We start from the raw sequence: 20,184 nt of genomic DNA on the forward strand, positions 1-20,184 counted from the left end.
GGGGCGCCGGGCAGTGAGCAGATTATTATAATTTTTTTTTACTGATTCCTGCTCCACACAACACTGTCTCACTGCTTCAGCTGAGACTTCCTGATTCGTCCTGTGTCATGTGACTGCTGCAGTCACATGGTACACTCTACACTGATTGCACAGGGCAGACTGGCTGGCTCTGCTGCTCCTGGTCCTGACTGTGAGTAGCGTTCCCACTAGGCTGTTTAAGTGTGGCGCGGCACCCTGCCCTCCAGAAGGAGGGCAAAAAGCGCCCTGCCCTCACAGCCTACGGGTGCCGTCCTCACCTGCGGGTCGCAGGGTCCCGCGGGCGGGGAAATGTGCGGTGACCCGGTCAGCGCCGGAGAATAGACGCTGGGCGCATGTGCCCAGCATCTATTCTCCCTGTCGGCAGCGCTTGGGGGCTGCCCGGCGTGTCCGTAAGTGCTGGGCACACCCCCGAGAGTGACGAAAAGGGAACGCGTCTTATAGACACGCCCCCTTGTCAATGGTCACACCCCCTTTTCGGGCGCACGCATGGAAGTGCCCTCTCTAGCTCCGGCGCCCTGCCTGCCGCCGGAGCTAGAGTGAACACTATGAGTGCTAGCGGAGAGCTGCTGCTGCTGTTCCAGACCTTCAGCTCCTGAATCAGGTAAGGAAATAGTGTAACTAATCAGTTGTGCAGAGGGGCAGTTTTGAAGGAAGTTGGTTTACACAGGGGCAGGTTTAAGAAATATTGGGGGCATGGTTGAGAAAAGCAGGTGGGCACAGTAGTATGATAAGCTGGTGAACAGGGAGGAGGGGGATGTTTGTGGTAAAATTATAAACAGGGGGGATGTTTAGTAAACTGGTGTGTACAGGGAAATGTATTGGTAAGCTGGAGAGGGGCACATACACATATAGATATTGGGGGGAGTGAGGACTACAACACAGAACATACACACATGGAAGGACGGGGAAAAAAGACAAAGAAACAAATTGTATAACGGCAAGAATAATCTAAACAATATATTTCATGCTTTTAATATACCCCTCTCACATTACAGGGTACACTGTCTGTAGCAGCTCCTCTATACTAACAATACTATCTAAATATACAAACCAAAAAAATATTATACAGAAGGTAAATGGGGTTAGTACAGATAATATACAATTATTACTTTTTAATTATCTATTTTGTTTACAGACCCCATATACCTTCTCTATAAGATGTTTAAGGTTTATATATGAAGATATATATATTATATCCATCCTATATTGTTTTTTTTTGCTTTATGGAATCCCCCTCTAGAAAGGGGTAAGTGGGTGCAATAAAAAAATCCAACAAGATGGACCATGAACATCCGATGACAAATAACAAACAAATCCTGTGTCTATAGCTGGGTACCAATTGTCTGTCCGATGTGCAGGGTTTGACAGCTCAACTGGGCTGACATTTAAATTGCCCGCCCATATGAGCTGTCAATCACTGCCAGGTCCCTGCAGCATGTGTACAGGCGATTGGCAATTAGGGGTAGGTCAATTGTAAAAATGTTATACAAATTCTTTTGGCGCTTTATTTTTAATCAGATTTTTTACAGTATATTTATGTGGGTGAAGTATGGTGACATGGATTGCTGGTGAGAAAATGGTATTTGAGTGATGTACAGGGTCAGACAGGGATCAGTGATGAGTGAGGGTATTTTAGTATTTGAGGAATGTCTTCTGTGAGTATTAGTGGGTATGAGTTACTGTATACTGCATTGGTGGATGGATGAGTGGTACTAGTGGTTAGATGGTATATTTGGTGAAGGGTAAGTGTAGTGGGTGAAACTAGGTAACACGCAGCACTAAGATAAGTGAGTAATCCTAGTACAGTGATCAGCACTGACATGGATATAGACAGTCCATGTCTAGCACCCTCACACTGCTGTGCTGTCTCTCTGTGTAACCAGTGCTCCACACATAACATTTTATATATTGTGTGTAAAGTACTGTGCAAGCACATGTTCAAGTCCGACAGTGGCACTGCTTGTTTTATTTTTTTCCTTTAATGTTCCCCAATATGCTGACCAAGCTCTCTCCCTAGATACACATCAGGAACATGGGGGGATGAGGGGGCGCCATAACATGGTCATGCTCCGGGTGCCATAGCACTACGCTACGCTTCTGGGAGGGACGTGTCATGCTGCATTCAACAGCATGACATGGTTAGCAAAATCCGTTGGCCCTGCAGTAGGGCCGACGGACGATGTCGCTAATGACCCACGGGTGCACGCATATCATGGGTACACAATAGACCACCGCCCATGGCAAAGGCCACTGCCCAACACAGAGGCCACGCTGGCAACCATTGCCCAACACAGAGACCATTTCTGCCTGCCATATTTCATATTCAATACATAAACAACATATAAAGGCCTTACCTCCTGTAACTCCAGCAAACAATTGCCAACGTTTTAGTCTTCTATCCTAAGACATAAAGAAATGTAAACGTTATGTTTCAAATACTTAAGATTTTTTTTTCTTACATATGTCGTTCATGTGTTTCATGTTAACTACCATACTGCAATCTCCTGCAAGTTTACATATGATTAATTTATGGTTTACAGTTAATCTATGAAAGCAATACTGGATACATTCATGGGTACAATGTCTATGAACCAAACACTCTTCAATTACAATATGCACATAAACTAAAACAGTAAGGAAATGGGCACAACAATAAGCTACTAAATGCACCTATATTCATCCAGGCCACATACATAAGCCAAAGATCAACTATCATTTTGTGATTTTTTTTATTATTTATTAAACACCATCAGTTATGAAGTGGTGGCACCGTATAAAAAAAACCTATTGTCTATGTATTTTATAGTTTCTATATTTAGTAGTTGTTGATGATGATGATGATCACATGTGGATGTATGTGTAAAGCTGGTATAATGAGGCAATCGTGTTATAGGTAAAATAAAGCAGTAACCACAAGAGCTATGTGAATGTGTATGCCTTATGAAACACACCGTAATGTATAGGTGTTCTCCTGCTATACTACTTTATTATTTATATATATATATATATAAATATATATATATATATATAAATATATATATATATATGCCGCCCCTCACCCGGCTCTGATAAATCTAACACCGTACGTACAGGACCAGGCAACACAACGGTAATAACTAATAACGTACGGTATTGCCAGCTACGCCGCTTCTCTCTCCTCTCTACTGGCTACTTAGCAACCTACGGTCACGTAAAGCGCACGTCGTACGCGATTAAGGTCCGGTCACTGTACTATAGTCCTCCGCCGCATCCTCCTCTCGATGATCTATAGTAGAACCAAGCCGCTACACACTGGTACAGTGAGCTTTTGTTTGGCATACCGTATCCCCGTTTTACAGGGCTGCAGGGAACTATTTCGCGTTGTCATTATGTATGTAACCATCCCTACCATATGGCATGCCGGGAGTTGTAGTTTAACAGCAGTGTGACGGTATTACTGAGAGAAGTCGTTCATTGGGTACTACTGCTGAGTACTGATTGGATATCCAATGCTCCAAGCCTCGCTCTGGCTGAGGAAGATCAGAGCAGTGATTGGCTGGCCGGCTATGAGTGCTCCTGTAGACAGGAGAAGGGAGGGCAATGACGTGTTACCGTCTGAGTGGGCGTGGCCAAAGCAAAGTGAGCTGAGCGGGTGTGACATGAAGGTGTGACGTCAGGTATGTGCTTCGTCACCTCACTCCATGTAGGGGCATTTACATAGATGATCGGCACATAATAATGTACTAGTGAGAGAAGCGTTCCAGTGGGTGACTCCATGGCAGGTAGATTTACACACAAGTGGTGAGGATGACTGTGTGTAACAGATGCTGGTGGGTGAGTGAGGCGCAGTGATGGAATAAGGAGTGGGTGGCAGTGAGTGACAGAGGAGAAGTGACAGCAGGAATATACACAAAGCACTTAACAGCTGCAGCCTATCACCAGGTACCCATAGCCTGCCATTGCAGGGCTGTGTGTATATTATAGCTGCATAACGTGATATTTCTATCCCATCACCACTGCTGTAATATATAAGGTTATTAGAAACCATCCAGAAGGTCCCTGACATAATCTGATTCTCATCCAAAAGTGCTTTACTATCATTGCTATTCCAACAGTGATGTGAAACAGGTGAGATATGCAGTTATAAGCTATGTTTTACAGGAGTGACATTCTTGCTCATTAAACAAAGAGAGTTTAACAGGAATATTTTACATGATTGTATCAATTTGTATGGAAAATTTTGGTTAACCCTGGTCAAATTGCGTGCAAAGGTGCAAGTAAATGTTTGCCAATCAGCCGTGTCCAAGTTTAAACATGACATATTTTAATGCAGGGTTTGCGAAATGCAATGGTTTTAAAAATAAAATAAAACCGTGAATATGTTTGGGCATAAAGTCTATATTTATTAACCCTTTGTTCACCACTTTTAAATGGCTGCAGAGGGGGCTGCAACCAGGAAGACTAATCAGAGGCTGCAATCTCTGTGATCACACAGGTAACTGTGGTTTTTGGCCAGGGATGCAAAACAAACCAAAGGGACAGAGAAAAATTGCTGCATGGATTGGCTCCTGGGGTTCACTAAATGATGCCATGGGGTATATTTACTAAAGTGAGAGTTTTTAGAAGTGGAGATGTTGCCCATAACAACCAATCAGATTCTACTTAACTTCAGCTGGCCATACATGGTGCGACGCGATGGGGGTGCGACATATCGGACAGTCCCCACACACGGTGCGATCGGGTGGCCGACCACCCGATATGCCGGCTCCCCCACCCGCATTGCGTTGCATGGGATCGCACATCGCATCCCTAGATCGACCGAACCTGCAGTAAGATCTGGCTGTGCGATGTACGACCCCATGGGTGCGCGCTCTATCCGATATCATGCCCATACATGGTACGATATAGCAGCCAAATCGTACCAATCCGTCGGATCGGCTGATTTATCGCACCGTGTATGGGCACCTTAACACCTTCTAGAAGATAATAGCTAGAATCTGATTGGTTACTATGGGCAACATCTCCACTTCTAAAAACTCTCACTTTAATAAATGTACCCCCATGTGTGTTGTGAATTTTTCACCCTACCTGGAAGTGCTGCTTTAATATGCACATTGGACTGTACTTCAAATATTTGCCTGGTCTTTAAATGCATATTTTGTGGCTGTGGCTAAAAGATAACTTTTTTGTCTCATCTATCCTTTGAACTTTATTTTAAAAAGTTTCTAGATTATCTACTGTAAGTGTTTTTCATATCTTAGACGAGAGGTCATATAAAAGGTTTCCTTCAGACATACAGAGAAACGCTATACTGGTGACCACTACTTTAGTGTCAACTTCATTTTATTTTTGCAGGTTCGTTGCATTGATATGTGGAGTCTGTTTTGTATATCTGACCAATTTACGGTACAATCAGGTCTCGCAGAAATGTTTCTGGGTGTCCAGATCTTGCTTTTACATTTATATTGTTACAATGTTTCTGATAGTGTAAATCCCAACTTGGAATCATTTAGATATCTTTTTATAGCCTTCAACTGCTTTATAACAGGCAACTATTTTTATCTTTAAAGAATTCAGTCAGCTGCTTAGGAGTCCAGGATTGAGGAGTGTAGGATACAACATCCTGAATGATTAGAAGGGTCACAGTATTTATTCAACTTTGAAATTGTCGTCACCTGGCTTTATTTGAAATCTAACAATGAAATAAAAAAAATAAATAAAGAAGTATTATTAAATTATCTGGAAGGATTTTTTTTATATCATTCAGTTAAATTCTGCATGTAATTGTGCACCAAAGTGTGCAAAAATCTCTTGTATTGATATTTGTGCAATTTTCTTTTCTTCACTTAAAGATTCAGTGAAACATCCCATTTTACCCAAGGTGCCCAAACTTTTTAACTGAGTTACCAGACTCCTGGTGCAATAACTAGTAATAGGTTCCATCAGCTGTTTTAACTTAACTTTGCACCGACAAGATTGTAAATGGTGGATTTTTATGAAATTTAAGGTCACATAAAGGTCATAGATTTATCATTTTAACATTATGGTAGCCCCGAGGTAACCCTAATCCTACCACATCCAAAAATCTTTGGAACCCCAGTCTCTATGCCAATTTCTAGTGTTTCAGCTACACCCCAAATCCTTTCTGACCCCCTGACCAATTTTTAGAACAACAGGTTACATGTGTCCCTTTTTTCCTCAGAAAAACAGCAAACATAGACATGAACAGTAGCAGGTGGCTGGAGCAAGAGTGGGCTGGAAGCCTGTACTGAGCTCCAGTTGCCTAACCAGTGGCTGGGAATGTAGTGCTGGTGGGCAGAGTGGGAACTTTATGAAATTTAATTCTGAATCTTGCCTTCTTGCTCCTGAAGTGTGTATGATATTGATAGGGAGGTTTATCACTACCGTTTTAAGGTTTGACTTTCAGGGGTCAAATCAATTAGAAGCGAGGTGACTTTGCATGTTCTGGTGAATTGTACAGGAGATGTGCAATGTGCAGAAATCTGTATATTAGGTTTTCATAGTGCATTTCCCTGTGCACCCCTATGAGGGTGCGAGATAAAATGCACAATGCAAGATGCCATTGCTTTCATTCAAGTGACGTCACAACAGCATATCACTTCTAATTGAATCAACCCCTTAGGAAGAGTAACTGAGTTTGTGGTGTTGACATATATAAAGAAAAGTAGCAACAAAATGAGAATTCACAAGAAAAAAACAAGTGAGCAAGACTTGAGATTGCAACTAGCGGCAGCCCCATGGCTGCTTGCTAAGACACCAGGTATTGCATTCTGGTCATGTTATTTTGGTCCCTTTCCTCATGATTTTGATGTTTACATAAGCTCAGTGCTTTTATGCATATGTACTGTAAAGAATATTAGATTGTGCTTTGATGGTGATATCGCCACACTTCATGCCATTACTCAGAGGTTCTGTGAGGAGCCTGAAAAAGATCATATTCACCATCACTAATATAACCTGACTAGTGAGGTATTGTTGTATAGAAAGTGATTGAGTAGGGAAGGAGCTGACAGAAATAGAAATAAATAATACACTTGTGTAGGATAAGAGGAGAAATGGGATCTGGGAAAGTTGGGGGTGATTATGTGTGGGTGGCAGTGAAGAATAGAAGAGGGTGCAGCGAGGAACTGAATGTTTGTGAGTGTGACAGTGAATAATAGATGTACAAGATTGTGTGAATGACAGTGTTGAAAGATGATGGTTGACAATGCCGATTCTTTTGGATGACCGCCCAGGATTGTGACACTAATGGATTAAAATGAGGGAGTCAACATGAATTACAGATTTAGGGTGTGCCTGTCAGAGGGACTCTAGCATTTTTGAAGAGTTCACATCATGTGAAGAGAAATAATTGAATTTGAATATAATTTTCACACACTTTTGTATAGAGAAAAATCCTATATCCTCTGTAGTGTCCGTCAATACTCTGTACAGCATGGGCAGGTGGTCAGCTAGTTACACTGTTTATGGCAGGGTGCATTTAATTTTTTCGGAATGTATCACTTTATCTGGTTTATATGTTCATTTCCTTCATTATCCTTTTAACCCTTTTATTCTTGTCCCATGTGGCTCGAGTGAATTTTCCTTTTAGTTTCTAACCCTGCATTCCCAGTCTTTCCCTTTCCCTCAGCCTCCCTCCCAGTTCCTCCCTCAATAAGTTTCCATTCCCATATCTAGAATTCTGGCCTTGCTTTTTGCAGACTTAGCCAGGCCTTCCGTTAACCAATTCACACCCATCCAATAAATAGGTGATGATTTAATGTTCTTTACTAAATCACTATAATTTATTAGGTCAATAAATTACTTAAATGCAACACTAATGTATGTCACAATACTAGAAAAACCTAACGACGCTGACTGGGTTTGGTGTAAACAAATGAAAATTAATTTTCTAAATGCATATACTAAACATTCAATACACTTTAGCATACACAACTGACATACACCCATTTTATTGTGCAACAATTTGCTTTCATATAAAATGAAATGTGTCTGTTTGTGATACACGACTTCAGTTTTTCTTTTCTCATTATTGTTCTGTATGTGATCATCTTATGTCTGCCAAAGTCTAGAAATGCATTATGTTATTAGTTTTTTTTTTAGCTTGACCGTGAATTTGTATAGTGCTATTATTAATTATTATTACCAGTTATTTATATAGCGCACACAAATTCCGCAGCGCTTTACAGAGAATATCTGGCCATTCACATCAGTCCCTGCCCCAGTGGAGCTTACAATCTATATTCCCTATCACATGCTCACACACATACACAATGCTATAAGGACCCATGCTTGTCATACTGCTTATGCTGTGCTGGGCAGTGAAAACATTGAGCATACTGTCATTTAAATACTTTACACAGTGTATTTAGGGCCTGATTCAGAGATGTACAGTGATGCATTCGCAACTGGAATCTCTTACGGATCGCAGTTGCTAAAATATGCTAATGCCTTCCAAAACTTAGATGAGCATAGAGACACCAACTGCTGCCTTCTCATATCCGTATGACGACGTGCAACAGCGTAAACATCGGTAACATTTACGCACATCGGGCAGTCATGCAACTTGTAAGTCAAGAGTGACCGGCCGCAAACACTGCAGCTCTCCTGACACACAGAGGGCTCTCATGCTACGAAGGCGAACACAACGTCTAATTTATGCATGCCCATGCAACGGCATTTAAATGGTCAGACACGCCTGCATTTTTCTAACCATCCCCCCGTTACCACCCCTCAAACACTTACTACCTGTCACTCGCTTTGCGAGTGGAGCCTCTGTGCGAGGGCAATCTTTACACGTGCGCAGTTCGGCTTACATGCATGCACAATGGCAAACAGTCACTTGATCTACATAAATATCGGCATTGTGTAAATCTCTGATTAAGGCCTTTAGAGTGACAAAGCACGGCTATGGCAGAGTATTCAGGACCCTTGTGTGGTAGGTCATTTATTTATTTTATTTATTAACAGTTACTTAGTGCAGCAAATTCCATTAATCTAATTGGGCCATAAAGAATTTAGCGGTAGATGTATAAAGCAGAGAAAAGAGTGAAGAAGTGGGCAAGTATAGAAGTTGCCCATGGCAGCCAAACAGCATCTCCCTATTAGTTTATAGAATATACTTGATAAATGCAACCTCAAAGCTAATTGGTTGCCAGGGGAACTTCTCCACTGGCACACTTCTCCACTCTTTTCACTGCTTCATACATCTACCGCTGAAATTTAAGGGGTTAATGTTTACAGGAAATCTGCTTTAAATGTTTTGGCAGTGTGGTTCTGTCCATAACTTGTCAGGGAAGGGTTAGTCTGGCAGGCTATATTGTCACTGTGGAACAGGGGTCGTCTGATTTTGGACATGGGCCCAGCACTGATCCCACACAGGGACTGAGTCAGGATGCGTGAGAGCGGACAGCTGTTGTGATATGCTCCCTTGTTTTTCCTCTGTGTAATGCACAGTGGAGCGTGTTCATTATCAGTGTCTGGATAATCTGCACATAGATTGGAACATTTTTAGAAAGATATTTCATTTAATTGCAGAATGTTCCCTATTGATTTGTATCCACTGCTTACAGACGCTGCATGTGTGATTTAATCATTCTAGTGATAATTATAAGCATATCAAATGTTACTATATGATTACTTAGTTAGTAGCAAGTGTAACTGTATACAGCACAGCAATTCATAGGGTTGAATAAGAGGCATTATGCAATGGAGCAGGGGTATTTATGGTAAGTCATGGGGTTAATGGTGCGAGAGGGGTGTTTAGGCAATGAGTAGCATCAGGTAAGGCTTATCTCAGTAACAATATAAAGGTAATGGAGCACAATAGTTGAATGTCATTTCTTGAAAGCCCATACCCAGTTAATGAGTATCTGTATTTTATATTAAAGGTCTATGGGAAGTTCTGGAAGGTCTGAGTCAATAGAAATCCCTTGAGTCAGCGGTTAGATAAGCATAGAATATAGTTATACAGTTATTCACTTTTAATGTGTTCTACTCCACATAGACTTGAGCCACATGCTGTTGATTATCAGTATATAGATACGTGATATTGTTGTATTGCATGCACAGGATGTCTTATCAGTGTATAGATATTTCATGTCATCAGAGTGTGCACTTTCTCAGTATTGCAGCCTCCCAAGTACTGTATGAAGGGTTAGTGTTTCTAGAACATAATGGGGTACATGTATAAAAACTGCTACACAAAAAAAAATACAAGTAGTACTATCCTCTGTCCAAGTCGTTAATGTTATACTTTATGGGCTGGTTAGCAAATTTATAATGTAATTAACACGTCACCCATATTTGTCAGGATTCCCCACTGGAGAAGCGGAATAAATGACGATAAAGCTATATTAATTGCTTCTAATGTCTTTTACCTTTTTGTTGCTTTGGACACTGTTGACCTCTCACTTCCCATGTAAACAAAACTTCTCCTGTCCTGGTTCTCATCCTACTGATCAGTCCACTGTTTGAGTGTTTGTTTCTTGGATCCACCTCCTCTCTGCGTTCTCTATCGGTTGGAGTACTACATTGCTCACTCCTAGGCCCTCTCTTCTTCTCTATCTATACTACCACTTCTCTCGGGCAAATGATAACTTCATACAAACTTCAGTTTCGTCTTAATGTGTATTCACCTATTCTCTCCGAGTTTCTCGCGATCTGTGTCAGCCTGCGTTACTGTATATCTTTCTGCCATTTCATCTTGCATTCTATCTCACCACCACTGAATCAATCTTTCAAAATGATCGAGTTAATAATATTCACACCAAGCAAAAGAAGTTACCTGACACCTTTCACTTCTGTTGTCAACACCTCATGCCCTCTGTCCCTCAAACCAGCTGCTGTGTGACTGGTGCACATAACCCCATAAAACACTTTTCCCATTGCAATACGGCTGGACCAATATGCAATATGTGGCATTTCACCTGATCTACAGTATCAAACTTCTATTTTCCTTTAAATTGTAAACTTACGAGCAGTTTTCTCTTACCTCTTTGTTTGTTACTACCCTGTATCATTACTGTATTTGTTCCCAATTGTAAAGCGCTGCAGAATTTGTTGTTAGTATATAAATCACTGATATTATAATAGTAATGTGCTAAATACTCACAAAAACTGAAAAGTAAAAAAAAAGTTTTCACTATTTATTTTTCATACTATATTGTTGAAGAACTATACTTTAAGCAAAAAATCTATAGAAAACATTGCTTGTGGCTCAGTACCTCACACACAGCATATTCAATTAGCTGCATTAACCCGCAAAGCAAGTTAATGCGGCCGGCAACAAGTTGTTTCCTATTCAGTAGCCGCGCAAATTTGCTAGGGTAATTTTCAATAGGATTTAATGCTGCTTTTTTTCCTCGCAGCTCCTGGGCAGGTTTGTGACAAATTTTCTAGAATGTATTAAATGTTAAGCAGGGTACAATCTATGCGATCCGTCGTACAATATATCATTCTATCGCAGAACGATATATTGTACAGATCGTGCAGTGTGTACCCCCGATCCGTTGTTCGCAATAGTTGTTCATCGCATCGTCCCATCTGCTGTTCTGCAGAACAGATGGGATGAAGCAGTGAACTACTACACCATGCTGTTACATGCAACGATACATCGTGCCGTCGTACACCGGATCGTGTAGTGTGTGCGATGTAACGTTAAATCGCGTTCTGCCGTCGCTGGGTACACACATTGTATAAATGTGTACCCAGCTTTAGCCTGTACAAAACCAATATTTCTTATTTTCAATAGTAAACAATATTTCTATTCCATCGCCTTTTCCCATTCTCCCCCTAAGATTATATTTAAAGCTGCATTGGGTTCTTGTTTCCGCTAATTCACTTGATGCTTAGAATGAAGCCCAGTCTGTTTCCTCTTTATTGGCCAGTGTTGCTAGCAGTACACAAAAAAAATAAAGACAGAGTAGTTCTCTACTCTGTTCTAGAGGGCAAAATTTACTAAGTGGCGAGTTCCAAACCCCGGGGGATTGGTGGCGGGTTCTAAATGACAGCCCTGTTCTATTCTATTCTAAAATTTGTTTTGATGGCGGTTTTGCAGAGGTTTTGGCCTTAGTAAATCTGCCGATAGCAAAACCGCCGCCAAACCGCCAGGGTTTAGAACCCACTGCTTAGTAAATTTTATGTGTGTTAAGAGGGAGATGAAAGATTTACCAGTCATTCTAATGGAATAAAAATAAAATTTTAGCCATTGTGCTTAGTGGAGAATACCAAAGCACCATCAACGTTTTAGACCAGTGTCTCCAACCTGTAGCTCGTGAGCTATCGGTAGCTCGCGATTTTAATTTTGGTAGCTCACCTAGCTGCAGTACTGCCGAGTAAACTAGGGGCAAGTGACCTCTGACACGTGCTCCCACGTCAAGTGATTGCCGCAGTTGTGCTTCCCGTGGTTTCACCCACGGCGTCTACGCTACGGCAGAGCCCAACCCTGCCGGAAAATCACACAACAGCCGTGCCTATACAGTAGCTTTTGCTCTTCTACTGCACGTACCTCCTTAGAGCCAGTAATCAACAGTGAAATGTGCCTGTGCTTCCATTTTAATTTATAAACTACAACAATATCACTTTAATAATTAAATGCAGTGTTGTTTTCTATGAAACATTTTTTTTTAATTTTCCTTAAATGACCTTCAATTTTTCGGTTATTAGCCAGAATTTTTTTTCTACAATTTTAGTAGCTCTTCAGGAGATTTCATTGTACTGGAGTAGCTCACACCTCAATTAAGTTTGGTGATCACTGTTTTAGACCATAGAAAGAATAGAATAGAATAGAATCCCCTGATTTATCAAGCAGGGGTTTTCAAAACCACCATAAAACTGTCAGCAAACCCTGATGAAAAAATTTACTATCCTTATGTTGGGTACACACTGACAGATACATTGGCCGATCAATTGATCGGCCAATATATCTGCTGCCCATCAGCCAGTGTGTACCCACGATATGTCGGTGAACGTCGGCGTTTACCAAAATATCGCATTGGCTGTGCTGCACAGCCGATAGACAGATATGTCTGCAGACATATCTGTCCATCGTCAAGTGTGTACGGGGCGGCCAGTGTGTACCCGCAGCCAGATACTGTTCAGTGTGTATGAACGGGAAGCCGGCGGACACAATGCCGGCTTCCTGACTGCTTAATCCCGGCAAGGGTTAAATGACAGGCGTCGAAATCCCGACGCCTGTCATTTTACCTATGCCAGGAGACCGGCACCCAGCATCCCGATCGAAGGGATGCCGGGCACCACCTCGGACAGCCGCGGGGGGGGAGGGGTGGAAGCTTTAGGTTTAGGGATCACAGGGGGGAACTTCGGGATAGGCACCACTCGCCCCAGGAGGTTAGGGTTTGGCTAGGGGAAGGGGGGGTTAGGCACCCCCGGGGGGAGGTTAGGGTTAGGCACCCCCCCCGGGGGACTTAGGTGTAGGCGGCGGGGAAGGGGGGGGTTAGGTTTAGGCACTATAGGGGGGATTAGGGTTAGGCACTGGGGGGGAGGTTAGGGTTAGCCACCCTAAAGGAGGGTTAGGGTTAGGGGGGGGAATTAGATTAGTTATACTTACCTCTCTAGACGATCGGGATTTCCTCCTGTGTCGGGCAGACGCTGTCGGGATTTAAACTACCGTCCATGTGGCTGGCGGTATATCATACTGATTCCGTATGAACGACACTCATCTGCAGATCACTCGATCTGCAGATATATCTGTATAGTGTGTACCCACCTTTAGACAGGCGTGTTTGCTGAAACAAACACGCCTAAATGAATTGATTTTAATAGGCAATTTTTACAGGAATATCATCCAACTGGACTATAGAAGATTATGATGTCTCTCACTAGACATGACTGGTCTTTAACAGATATACAAAAACAAATAAAAATATAAAACACACACAATCACACTGCACTCACACACAAACAAAATTAATCACAGACATGACTTAAAAATAAACTGACTATATGGAAAACACAGCTCAAGTAGACAAATACAGACCAAGGGCAAAGTTTATAAACGGCGGGTTCTAACCCCCGGTTTCCAAATTACAGCCCTGTTCTGTTCTATTCTATTCTAAAATTAGTTTTGACGGCGGTATTGTAGTGGTTTTGCATCGGTTTTGGCCTTAGTAAATCTGCGGATAGCAAAACCGCCACAAAACATTTAGGACCCGTCGCTTAGTAAACTTTGCCCCAAAAAACAAACCAACTTATATTTTTAAATCATGTAGATTTTTATTAGAACATTTTTTACATATTCTAAAACAGAACAAAAACAAAAACAGATAAACAAAAATATAAGTGTTGCCAAAAAAAAATGGAAAGTACAGTGGTACAATTAAATACCAAAATATACAATCAAAAAAGTATCAGCAGTAAACCGAACCTGAGATCACAAATATGACATATAAACAGCTCACGCATGGAAGTAAAATAAAATAATCGAACAAAACAATAAGGAAGCAAACAAAATGAAGAACGGGGCAAAAACAAAAAAGGGAAAGAAAAGGGAGAATAGAAGGGAATAGATTACATGAAAGGATCCCTATTCGGTCTACGAAGGCCCAAGAAAGAAGGAGCCCATCTATCCCATAATTTGTGAAATTTAGAAAGGGCTTTACGACTAGTATAAACATAACGTTCATGATCAGTGGTATCATTAACAAGTGCCCTCCATTTGTGTATATCAGGAGGATCTGGAGCACACCAGGAACGGGCAATAATTACTTTTGCTAAAGCGGATAAGCCTAAAACATAACGATAAATATTTGCATTAAACAATTCCTCAATATCCAATGCGAATAAACAAAGTTTTGCCTCTAAGGGAGGTAATGATGGGAAAGTAAACTGCATATCAGACCATACTAAGGGCCTGATTCAGACCCAGTCGCAAGCGCTGAGCGCTCGCAACTGGGTCGATGGTGGCCCACAGCGCATGCACACGACGGAGCCGGCTCCGCCGTGCGCATGCATGAGACCTGGCTTAGAGCCGAATCTCTCTGGGGCTTGCAGCCACGAGACCCTACCACAAGGGTCTCGTCGCAAGCCCGATGGTCGCGATGGTCTTGACCACCACGACCATCATCATGGCCGATCGCAATAGCTGTGGGTGGTCACCCACAGCTATGCGAGCGGCCATGAGGTTGCACCAATAAAGCCCCGCCCTGATTCAGAGCGAGCGCTCTGTCAGAGCAAGCGGCTCTGAATAAGGCCCTAAGTTCCAAAAATCGTTAACCCTAGGGCAATCCCATAACAAATGCCAAAAATCACAATCAAGAGCATGACATTTGGGGCAATTAGTTGGAACATTAGTATCAATATGTACAATAGAAACGGGACCGGTAAGACCTGTGCAAAATAAAATAATGGATTGGTTGGAAACGAACACAAGGGGAAGTATATCTTATAGAGCCCAACAACTGAGACCATTGTTCATCCTGAAGAGAGTCCAAATCTAAATTCCCATTTATTACTAAGGGGAAGAAGGGCAATTACGAGAAGTAAGATCACTATAGAGATAGGAGACTGTCTTACGAACAGGTAATTTGATAAGTGCAAGTTTAAGAAGAAAAGGTGATAATAAAACAGGGTCAGATCCAAACTGGGAGTGCTGGGCATGACGAAGTTGAAGGTATCTATAAGATGCCGTACGAGGAAGGCCAAACTCCATGCGCAAATGATCAAAGGAGTGAAGCACCCCATTATGAAACAAATGGCCAAGGGTTTTGATACCATATGAAATTCAGAAGGACTCCGAGCCCAGCACTCCCAGCTGAGAAAAACCACCATTATACCACAGGGGGACTTCTGGATCCACACCCTCATCCCCAAATAATCTCTGAGCAAAATGTCAAACCAGTCGAGCCTGTCGAAGTAAGGGGGGAGATCTATCCGGCAATTTTACAGAGAACAAAATTTGTAAAGGAGCTAAAGGGGAGCCTGTTTGCCCACTAAGAAATCCCGCCAAAGCGGTATCAGTACCAGCAGATAACCAGGGCACCAGTTGTGACAGCTGTAAAGCCATATAATAAATACGTAAATTAGAAGGGGCCAGCCCACCTGAAGATTTAGATCTACAAAGTGTACGGAGAGCAATCCGTGGTCTCTTATCCCCCCACACAAAATAAAATAGAATCAATAAGAGAAAAAACTTTTTGGGGAATAAATACAGGGGAATGCTGTAAAACATACAAGTATTTAGGTTGAATGGACATTTTAAATAAATTAATACGACCTGTCACTGTAAGCAGAAGTTTCTTCCACACATGAATCTTTTGTTTAAAAGCTGAGGTAATGGGCATCACATTAAATTCTACAAAGTCAGCAGGGTTAGGTGAAATGGAGACACCCAAATACCAAAAGGAGAGAGTCCATTGTAAAGGGCAGGAAAGAGAGGGGGGTAGAGGCAGGGAGCCATTCAAAGGAAAAATATTAGACTTGGACCAAATAATTAGCAACCCCGAAAAAAAAGTCAAATCCTTAATAACGTCCATCAAACGATCCAAAGCTTGGCCCGCGTCTGCCAGAAACTGGAGCATATCATCCGCATAAAGAGCTATTTTGTCAATAACATGGCCCACTCGCATGCCCGGAATAGCGGAATCTGAGCGGATGAGACACGCCAGGGGCTCGATAGCCAGTGCAAACAATGCAGGGGATAAAGGGCACTCCTGGCGAGTGCCACGCCAAGTTGAAAAGAAGAGGAGACACAACCATTCACCGACACTCTGGCTGCCAGGGAAGAGTACAAAAGACGGACCCAGCCAATAAAACGAGGACCAAAACCAAACTTAGACAAGACCTCCCATAAATACTCCCATTCCACAGAATCGAAGGCCTTGGCTGCATCTAAGGAGACCCCCACCGCTTAAGAGGCATCACCTTGGGACATTTGCACATGGTAAAATAATCACCTAATATTTTGAGTAGTAGGGTGTATAATAGAAGTAATAACAGAATTAAGACAAATAGCCAGCAGTTTAGCCAATATTTTAATGTCAGTGGTAAGAAGGGCAATAGGTCTATAAGACTCTGGATAGAGGGGGTCCTTCCCAGGTTTTGGGAGCACTACAACCAAGGCCTCCGACATGGATGGTGGGAGACAACCAGCATTCAAAAAAGCATCAAAAGTCTCAATGAGAGGCGGAATAAAGAAGTTTTTAAATTTCTGATACACCTCTATCGGGACACCATCAACTCCGGGTGATTTACAGTGTGGAAAGGAGGAGATAGCAACCTCCATTTCCTCCTCTGTAAAAAGAGCATCTAACAAATTCACTACCTCAATTTCAAGACTGGGCAGACGGACTCCCCCTAAATAGGCACAAAGCTGGGAGGGAGAATATGATACCTTAGTAGCATAAACAGAGGAGTAATATTGCAAAAATACATCTGTTATAGAAGGAGCAGAGGTATGCAACATTCCAGAAGAATCAAGGATACCAGAGACCGTTCTGGAAGCACCATCCTCTTTTGCCAAAAAGGCTAAATAACTCCCCCCAACATCCGCCTGTGACGCAAAAACAACAGTTTGCGCTTGGATTATCAAACAGGTGATCCGACCACTCCCGCTGGGCACGAAGCATATTCTCCCTGTCTGAGATCACTCTGGACAAGAGGTAGCGGGCCTCAGCATCCCTATAAGCAGTTTCCAGAATAGTTTCCCGCTGCCTATGATATAATTTAATGTTAGTAATACGTTTAATAAACGTGCCCCTTAAAAAAGCCTTAAAGGAATCCCAAAGGAGAGAAACCTCAGTACCCGCATTATCTTCAAAATAGGACACCCAAGCAGCCTCCAACTCAGAGCCAGCACCCATCAGGTCCAGCCAGAATGGGTTAAGCTTCCAAAAACGGGTACCCTCTGAAAGGGAGGAACCAATAGTAATAGACAACGGGGAGTGGTCGGAGACACCCCTCGACAAATAATCAACTGCAGAAACTCTGGGAACCAAAATAGGTGAAAGAAAAACCATATCAATACGGGAAAAAAAGTACGATAAGTAGAGGACTGACAGGAGAAAGCAGAGACAGCAGGATAACGGACACGCCAGACATCTAACCAGCCCAATTCAGCAATCAATTTAGAAAAGGGAGACTGGGAAGGAGGTAGGGAAGAAATGAACTCTCGCCAACGGTCCAGGGATGGATCCATTACGTTGTTAAAATCACACAAGCAAATAACAGGGGTAGATGGAGAAAGTGCAATAAAGGCAGCAGCCTTACCCAAAACATCATTAGAATATGGTGGGGGGGATATAGACCGCAAGTATATGCACAAACAGAGAATTAACAAATGCTCTCAGGAAAACATATCTACCCATGGGATCAATTTGGACTGTATCAAGACTAAAATGAAGATGCTTGTGAACCAGGATAGAGACGCCTCTAGAATTATGAGATAAAGTGGAATGTACATCCATCCCACCCAGGGCTTTCTGAAAGCCATTATACGGCTACCAAAAAGATGAGTCTCCTGAAGACAAACAATATCCACATTCAATTTTTTAACCTGTGACAGAACTAAGGCTCTTTTAACCTTATCACTAAGGCCTCGAACATTCCAGGTGAGCAAACGAATGCCCCCAGCAGCCATAATAATAATAAATCACATAAGAGAGCAAAACGGATAAAAAAAATAGACAGACAATAAAAATACCCCCATGCGCAAGCAATATAAAGGTTGGCACATATACAATCATATCAGAATAGCAAAAAAACCGGCAACACATAAAAATAATTCAAATAAAAACAACATAAGAAAAATAAACTAACCCACATCCAAAACCCACCCTGCATACCCTACCAAACTTAAGGTATACCTAATCCCTAAAATAGAAAGAGAAAAAAATTCCCCAGTCTAAATGAACAAACATAGACTAAAATAAGCAAACAGTAACTTACGTTTCTAGGACTGGTAGACAAAGCTATTGCTAGCAAGGCCCTCCAAATAGTTATAGAGAAGCGGTTGCCCCTCAAAACAAACTAGAGTCCACTAAACTGTCCCAACTCCCCCCATTACCAGAGAATAAATGAAAAAATCATGACAAAACAGCAGATGGACCAGAATATACAATAAAATACATTAAATGATCAAACAAAATACGGGGAGCACTTAAAACAGGGGTAACCAGTAACGGACTCACGAAACCCCCAGATCGGCATCAGGAAACCGCAAGGAGTCCAAGGCAAAAAAATCAATGTGGAGGCCGCGGATGTCCAGCCAGCCAGGCCTAAGCATCTGCAGGTGTATTGAAAAAATGAGTAGTGCCATCAGCCACCACACGAAGACGGGACGGAGAAAGCATGGAATATTGAAGTTGGTGCTCCCGTGGCTTGCGTTTAACAGGTATAAACGGCTTTTTTGCACCTCAACAGCAAAATCAGGAAACACAGAAATAGAGTGATTATCCAACTTGAGCGGACCATGGATAAGGACCAGCTGCAAGACTGCGTCATGGTCTTTGTAATGAAGCATTCATGCAATAAATGTCCTCGGTGGGGCTTCCGGTGGCGGTGGCCTAGCAGGCACGAGGTGGGCCCATTCAACGGAAAGCTGCAGTGAGAAGGCATCTTTACCAAAGAGTTTCACCAACCACTCCTCCAGGAACTCCTCAGGAGCAGAACCTTCAACCCACTACAGCAGGCCTACAAAGCGCAGATTATTTCTTCGGAGGCGTCCCTCCAAATCGGATAGCTTGGAACAACAGGCAGCCACTTCAGTGGAGAGGCCGCAAACTGCACAGGTATTGGAGCTGTAAGATCCTCCACAGCAGAGATACGATGTTCAGCCTCCCCAACTCGTTCCCGTATTTTCTGAAGATCATGACGGATCAGGGAGATATCAATCTGTACTTCACTTATCTTGTCAGTGACCCTCTTTTCCGACTCCGCAATAGCGTGTAAGATATGTGAAAGCTGAGAGTCACTTGCAGAATCAGACGCAGCAGCCGGAGGAGGAGGTGGCGGAATGTCAGGAGGAGGGTCGACTGGCGGAGAAGGAGCAGTGGTACGGGCATAGCATTCCAACTTAGAGTCCGCCCCAGAGGAATGGCCGGTTTTCCCCATTATACCACAAAGGGATCACCAGAGGATACTAGGAAGTAGAATATTAATGCAGGCAGAAAATCCAGGAAATATATGAAA

General features: G+C 42.4%; 2 protein-coding genes across 10 annotated transcripts in view; one reads left to right on the plus strand and one right to left on the minus strand.

The window, feature by feature from the left end:
* The window catches only part of HMG20A (high mobility group 20A), a 41,221-nt gene extending 37,812 nt beyond the window's left edge, over window positions 1-3,409 (minus strand). For 3 of the 8 annotated variants that reach the window (XM_088443943.1, XM_088443890.1, XM_088443896.1), the window contains exons 1-2: window positions 3,168-3,353; window positions 2,394-2,439 (exon numbers count right to left, since the gene is read on the minus strand). The gene's annotated coding sequence lies outside the window, so the exon portion shown is untranslated. The other 5 variants (XM_088443923.1, XM_088443941.1, XM_088443931.1 and 2 more) reach the window with 5 other exon arrangements.
* A 217-nt stretch (window positions 3,410-3,626) lies between these two features.
* Window positions 3,627-20,184, plus strand: part of PEAK1 (pseudopodium enriched atypical kinase 1) — a 51,139-nt gene continuing 34,581 nt past the window's right edge. The window contains exon 1 of one of the 2 annotated variants that reach the window (XM_088446201.1): window positions 3,627-3,695. The gene's annotated coding sequence lies outside the window, so the exon portion shown is untranslated. Of the gene's footprint in view, window positions 3,696-3,741; window positions 3,801-20,184 lie in introns of those variants that run through there. The other variant, XM_088446200.1, reaches the window with a different exon arrangement.

Source organism: Taudactylus pleione, unplaced genomic scaffold (assembly GCF_031769625.1).
Source record: "Taudactylus pleione unplaced genomic scaffold, aTauple2 ptg000019l, whole genome shotgun sequence".
Classification (NCBI taxonomy): Eukaryota; Metazoa; Chordata; class Amphibia; order Anura; family Myobatrachidae; genus Taudactylus; species Taudactylus pleione.